This window comes from Euprymna scolopes, chromosome 26 (genome assembly GCF_053919585.1).
Source record: "Euprymna scolopes isolate OS-2025 chromosome 26, ASM5391958v1, whole genome shotgun sequence".
Lineage (NCBI taxonomy): Eukaryota > Metazoa > Mollusca > Cephalopoda > Sepiida > Sepiolidae > Euprymna > Euprymna scolopes.
Window position 1 is genome coordinate 14,604,625 of NC_136507.1, and position 7,386 is coordinate 14,612,010.

A 7,386-nucleotide genomic window follows, 5' to 3' on the forward strand; every position below is an offset into this window, starting at 1 on the left:
TAAACAAATCGTGGATTAAGTTTTTTAAATGAAATCGGATTCTTTTAATTAAATAAAATTAAAAAAAAAAAGTTGCAATCAATCATGAAGATGTGTGCGCGCGTGTCAGTTTGTGTGAAACAGTAAACGCTTACATGTGCGCACACATAACTACATGAAAACTGCTATACTAGCTTGGGCTAGAAAGCTTCTAACCACAGTATCTATGTCTCTACAAGTCCACCCTTTTGCCTATGCACGGAGTATTGTTGCCACATCTACGTTGCTGTACAAATTAGTACCACCACCACTCGTCTTCGTCTACACACACACACACACACACACACACACACACACACACACACACACATATATATAAATATACACACACACACACACACACACATATATATATATATATATATATATATATATATATATATATATATATATATACTTTCGACAGTAATTCTTGGCCTGAAGACGTAATCCCCCAACGCGGGTGATTACAGAAACATGTATGCACATATGTAGCCATTAATGTTTGTATAAACAAAATTAATATATATATATATATATATATATATATATACTTTAACATAAAAGTTATTTTTTGTGGGAATTCCTTCCTCAAATGTTCTGAAACGGCTAAATGTATATTTTGCAAATTTCACAAAGGTCATTTATATGTCTGGCAGTGTTCTTAGATATATTTTGCACAGAAATTCACCCGAAAAGTATCGAAAATGAAAAAAAATAAAAACGGTATTAAATATATTTTTTCTTTCTTATAGATAAATAAGAAAAAATTTTACAGGGGAATATATTACGTTAGACTGGCCAAAGAAAATAATAAAATCTCAGCAAATCATTTTTTATATATAAAAAAAAACTGATTTGCTTGCATCTGTACATATAGCTCAGTGGTAGAGCATTCGACTACCGATCGAATTATATATATATATATATATATATATATATATATATATATATATATATATATAGCAAAGACTATATGTTAGTCTGTCTATCTTCATATTTTCAAACTTAGTCTCTCCGAAACTAAAAGTCGTAAAGTGACCTTAGGGGCCGAAATGATTTTTTTCGATCCGTTTTTTTATGCGTCTTTAGCGAGTTAAAATTGTTTTTAAGGGATAAAAAATGGGCCCAAATTGAAAAAAAAATCGTTCTACATTGTGTACATTCATCTTACTTTATTTTAATTTTTAATATTTAATCAGTTCATATAGTACAGTCGTAACGCCATCAGCTTTGAATGTTATAGTTTTGCTTTCGGTTTCGATTCTAGCTGATGGTACCCAGATACTTCATTTTTTACTTTTGAAAGCACGACTCTATAATTATATATTCGAAATCTCGACAAATTAAAATATCTATTTAAGCTTATTTTACGACCGGGCAAAGCCGGGCGCCACATTCCGCTATTATATATATATATATATATATATATACATATATATATATATATATATATATATATATATATATACAGAGAGAGAGAGAGATAAAGAAAGATAGAGACAAACAGACAGATATATAGAGAGAGACAGACAGACAGATAGATAGATATAGAAACAGACAGACAGATAGATAGATGGTTGTGTTCAAGTCTAAAGTAAATAAGTTCTTGATGAGCCGTTCCATATAAGTTATTAAATTTACCAAATTTTCATTACTAATGATTACTATATTGACCAATTTCTACTGTACACTCTTTAACCCTTATCCTTGAGTGGCCTCTGGGCCTTGATAATGTGGTGAAGCCTTTGTAAAAAAAAAAAAAAAAAAAGATATAGAGAGGGACAGACAGATATATATATATAGAGAGAGAGAGACAGACAGATATATATATATATATATATTTAGAGACAGACAGACAGACAGATAGAGAAAGAGATAGACAGATAGACAGAAAGAGAGAGAGAGAGACAGACAGATAGACAGAAAGAGAGAGAGACAGAAAGAGAGAGAGATGGAGTGAAGGAGAGAGAAAGACAGAGAGGGGATAAGAAACAAGAGGCGTCACCTCCTCATCCTGTGATTTCTTATATCTCATCGATATATCGATCTAACTATCTAAGACATATTAATTTCCTTTAAATTATCTCCTTAGTAATTAATGACACTATTTTAAAAGAAATGTTTTTGTTATTTATACATGTTTTTTTTTAATTACTTTAATAATTACTGTTTATATCGGCAAAACTATTGCCTATATGCATGTCTGCATTGTTGCCATCTACCTGCACTTCTCCTTGCCACTGGAAGCAAGCAGCGCCGATTCAGGAGCAGAGGTGTGGTCGGTTATTGCGCAACCGTTGCCTCAGAATTACATGAGCAGCTACCCTTACAGGGAGTATCCATTGTCTTTCGAGACTGAACCGAGGCGAGGATATATATAATTCTTTACTATAATTATTAAATTCCTACATACACTAATGTTTCATCCTTTCGGGAATCATCAGTGCAGGGTGTCACGATTAACACCGGTCGACCGAGTCGAACCCGGCAACGAAGCCATCTCTCACTCCATTAGCAAAGACCAAATCATTCGGCCACCGTTAATCGCAAGAACTACAGCTGAAATTTAAACATTTATTTTTAAATGCTTTTTTAACGTCTGTTAGAGTGATCTAATCATTATATGATGATATGTGCACGCGAGCTAAATTGACCCACTTTATTTCAACTGAAAGTGCTAAACGATAGTTTTTGTGTATTTATATTCACATTAAAAAAAAAAAAATTTTCTATTATTTAAAAGGAAATACAACTTTCGTGGAATTGCATCCATATGCAAAAGATCTAGATGATTTGCATATTCTTTTAAACATTCATTTTAATTAATTCCCTATTAGTTTTTTTTTTCGGTTTTCTCGTGTGATGATCATCTTTAGTTTACTATTACGTGTAATTATATTCATGCAGATATTCTACATGATTTATACTTGCGTAATATTTGCGTAAAAAGCTTATAGGAAACACAAAACTCTTTCAGTATACAGGGTGTTCCAATAAAATGTATACACTCTTGGCCTTTTGGCCAAGATCAAAGTGTAGCATCTGTTCCGGCAGATACTGCACTTAAGATAATTTGTACCAGTCAATGGAGGGGAAACCCTCTATACTGGGACAATTATTATTTTTGGTAACCAGAGTGACCCCTTTTAGGGGAGCTGGTTTTTACCTCACATTAAAAACGGCCTTGTGCCTAATTTGCTCAGTGGGGGAGCAAATAAATACCATCTGTTCCGGCAGATGCTGCAAGCAAAGACCAGCAAAGACCATATGTGGGGATAACCCTACATATCTGACCTTGGTCAATGTAGGGGCAACCCTTCATACCAATTGTCACTATCCAGCTCCCCTACTCCCTGGGGAGTTGGTCCCCATTTCCCCTTCACTCCTCACATTAAAAATCGGCCTCGTGCCTAATTTGCTCGGTGGGGGAGCAAATAAATACCATCTGTTCCGGCAGATACTGCAAGCTATGACTAGCAAAGACCAGATGTGGGGGCAACCCCACATGCCTGACCTTTAACCAGCTCCCATTTCCCACCTCTCGGGAGCTGGTCCCCTTTTCCCCTTCCCCCTCCCTTCACTCCTCACATTAAAAATCGGCCTTGTGCCTAATTTGCTCGGTGGGGGAGCAAATAAATACCATCTGCTCCGGCAGATACTGCAAGCAAAGACTATATGTGGGGGAAACCCCACATGTAAGACCTTGGTCAATGTAGGGGAAACCCTTCATACCAATTTTCACTATCCAACTCCCCTACTCCCCGGGGAGTTGGTCCCCATTTCCCCTTCACTCCTCACATTAAAAATCGGCCTTGTGCCTAATTTGCTCGGTGAGGGAGCAAATAAATACCCTCTTGACCATTTGGCCAAGATCAAAGTGTAGTATCTGTTCTTCAGGTGCTGCACTTCTATTTCTTGTTCTCTTTCGGTGGAGGAGCAGTCCTTCACGATTGAGACAACATTTTTTATTTTTGTACCTTTCTCCACGTTAAAAAACGACCATGGTGTCTAACTGTCCCGTGGGGAGGCATAGTAAATAGGTACATGAATATGCAATGCTACGTTCCCAAGAGATGTTAAGGAATAAGGAATGGTACTTCTAGCAGGATGCAGCACTTTCCCACTATCATCATGACGTAAGAGCATATGTTGATAGTTATCTGCGAAACAGATAGTTAGGACGAAGAGGAAGTATCGAGTACTGTCTACGTTCACCGAATTTGAACCCCTTCCCTGGATTTTTCTCTTTTTTGGCGGGATCATGTAAAACAGGATTCATACCACAAAACGAACACAAAATGAATAAGTTGAAAGCAACCATTGAAAGAAGATGAGTCAACATACGAACTGAACAGACTAGGGACGTTTGAGATCCAATCAGTGAACGTTATCAGCTGTTCATGGACCACAATGGCCGATAATTTGAACACTTTCGATAATTAGCGGGTTTCTATATTTTTTCACGATATTTTGATGTATGAAACTTTTCTTTCTCATAATAAATCTTGGTTTTATGGTCATTTAAGAAGTGTATATATTTTATTGGGACACCCTGTATATTTATGTATGCGCATATATATTTGTTTAAAAAATTTTGCCTACCAAACTCATCCGGCAGTTTTTGGTCTACAGACATGAATCTTTATAGGGTCTTCGAACCCATGCGAAACTTTATATTTGTGTTTTAGCCGGGGGAAATCTGTGCAAAAGTGTGAAAATTAAAGAAACGGAATTTGCCAGGTGGAAGTCGAACCCCGGCATTACGAATATTAATGTGTAACTAATAGCTACTAGTTCATGTTTTAATTTTTAGCCTTGCAGAAAACATGTATTCATAGCTCAGGAATTAACGTCGAAGGAAAAAAGTAAATCGTAAGCTAAATGTTTTGGGTTCGATTCTCGGTGGTGGCGCACAGGTCATATATTTTTTAAAACTTTTTAAATCATTACTATATATTAGGTCCAATATAATATAATAATAAATACGAAATTTGCATTAATTAATATATTATATGTAAGTGTATTTTACGACGGGGCAATGTCGGGCGGCCTGCATGTATATATATATATATATATATATATATATATATATATATATATATATATATATATATATATATATATACTTGCGTACGAACAAACTCTGAAAAGACCACACACTTAACAGTACATAGAAAAGGGAAGCAAGGCAGAAAAATATATTAAAATAAATGCTATTTTAATTAATAGTCGTGTATTCTTTTTTCGTGTAGCCTTTCATAAACTAAAATATACAAAACTAAATTCGGGATTATTTTTATTTATTTATTTATTTATTTATTTTTGCTGTTTTTTTTTTAATTTCATTTTACTTCAAACAAGGCATAGTTCCACTTTGATGTAGGCTACTATGGGGACATAAGTTTCAGGGGTATTACGTAGGAAAAACGAGCAGCAAGATGTCTATTCACATTACATTTGAACTTCTGCATGTCAGTATAGTTGGGAAAACATGAACCCGGAAGGGAGTTCCAGAGTCTAGAAGCTCTGGGGAATAAACTATTGGAGCAAAAGGTCTTCTTACATCTAGGGATCTCTACTGTGTAGGGATGGGGCATGGCTGCTTGTCGAATTTGTCGAGGATATTTACGTCAAGGGGTACAAGGGCTTGTAGTTCGCCAGAGCATCCATCATTAAAATACCTGTAAAACAGGCAGACAGATGCAATATTTCGTGGATAGGACAGTGTTTGAAGCTTGGATGACAGTTCAGGACCTATCAGGTTGGCGACTTTCTTTTGAACCCTCTCCAGGAGCGAGAGACTAGTAGTAGGTGTACCAGCCCAAATGTGACAACAGCACTCCATAATAGGCGAATGATGGTCTTGTAGAGTACAGGATACTCTCAGGCGTAAGTAACTTCCTATGTATTACTAACATGGTGATCCAACGTTGCCCGGGATTGAATGATGATCAACGAATATTTCACACTCATATATTTTTATTGTCATCGAAATGGGCGAAATTGCTTGTTTTTCAATCAAACCGATTGATTGCCTGCTCCAGTTGGAGAGCCATCTTGATGCAGCGGGAGGAAGCTTCACGTGCCCCCCCCCCGCAGTGATTTAGCCCACAATACATGGTAGTATACATTGCACTGTAGAGAAGTTACTGTTGATTTTATAAAATTATTTTATATATAATGGCTTGAATTTAAGTATAAAATGTAAAAGTCAAGTATCATGTTTTTATTGTGCTTTAAACGGAAACATTCATTCTGAACGCGCCCCTGTCATATTAAAACAACTTACTGTTGATTTCAGATCTCGGGCAATTAAGCTTGTGTAATAATAAATCTTCTCAAATGCACTTGTGATGTTAGGCTGTATAAATGTTAGGTTTGATCAGAATCGCTTATTCCTTCTTTCATCGGACATTTTCCATTATCGATTATTGATATTATCGAAAATATTCCGGTATAAAAGCTAAGAAAAATGTCAAGTACATATGTGTGATGTTTTATAAAAATCGGCCCAGCCGTCTCGGAGTTCGTACACACAGAAAAAAAACACAGTTATTTTTTATATAATAGATAGATTCATAGATATTTTCCGAACCGTCAATATAATGGTGCCTCTATAGATGAGAAACCGACAACCTAACACTAGGCCACGTCGGCTAGTATAGGCCACTCAAATATAACAAGATAATTCCGCCTTGGAGTCTGGCTTATTCTTTGCTTATTCTCATGTAGACCCTCTCTCCTCCACCAAACACGCATACCAACAATCACCCAAGTATTTACTTCGGTTACTGCCTTATCCGCTTAGAGGATGTTCCGGGGGACGAGTCGCGTCCCGTCTTCCTCTGACCTAGCACCCCGCCTCCTGCCGCTTCTACTTAATGCCATATCGGAAAAACGTTGATTTAATTATGTAAGTTCATAACCTTGTCGAACCAATACGGGAGATTATATGTGCTCTGTTCAGATGTCAAACGATCTGGGGACAGACAACTTGACGTTGATATGTACGCGCGCCGATATGAGCCTATAGAAATATCGACAGGATTTGAGAATCGGAGAAAAAGCCATTTGTAGCGATATATATATATATATATATATATATATATATATATATATATATATATATATATAGCTGTGTGTGTGTAAGAGAGAGAGAGAGTGTGTGTATGAGTGTGTATAGGAGATACAATGCAATGCATCCAATTTGAGATACACAGAATATAGTTTTTATATAAATTTATGTATATTTACAATATTTCAATGCGCATATATATATATATATATATATATATATATATGTATATATTGTATCATTTGAATTTGTATTAACGCATATATGATTCGCCCAGGAACAACAATACT

The 7,386-nt window shown here is 35.8% G+C and overlaps 2 pseudogenes; both read left to right on the top strand.

The window, feature by feature from the left end:
* The first annotated feature begins 3,023 nt into the window (after window positions 1-3,023).
* LOC145248516 (U2 spliceosomal RNA) lies at window positions 3,024-3,168 on the top strand (annotated as a pseudogene).
* Window positions 3,169-3,867: 699 nt separating this feature from the next.
* On the top strand, window positions 3,868-4,003 carry LOC145248546 (U2 spliceosomal RNA; annotated as a pseudogene).
* The last annotated feature ends 3,383 nt before the right edge of the window (window positions 4,004-7,386 follow it).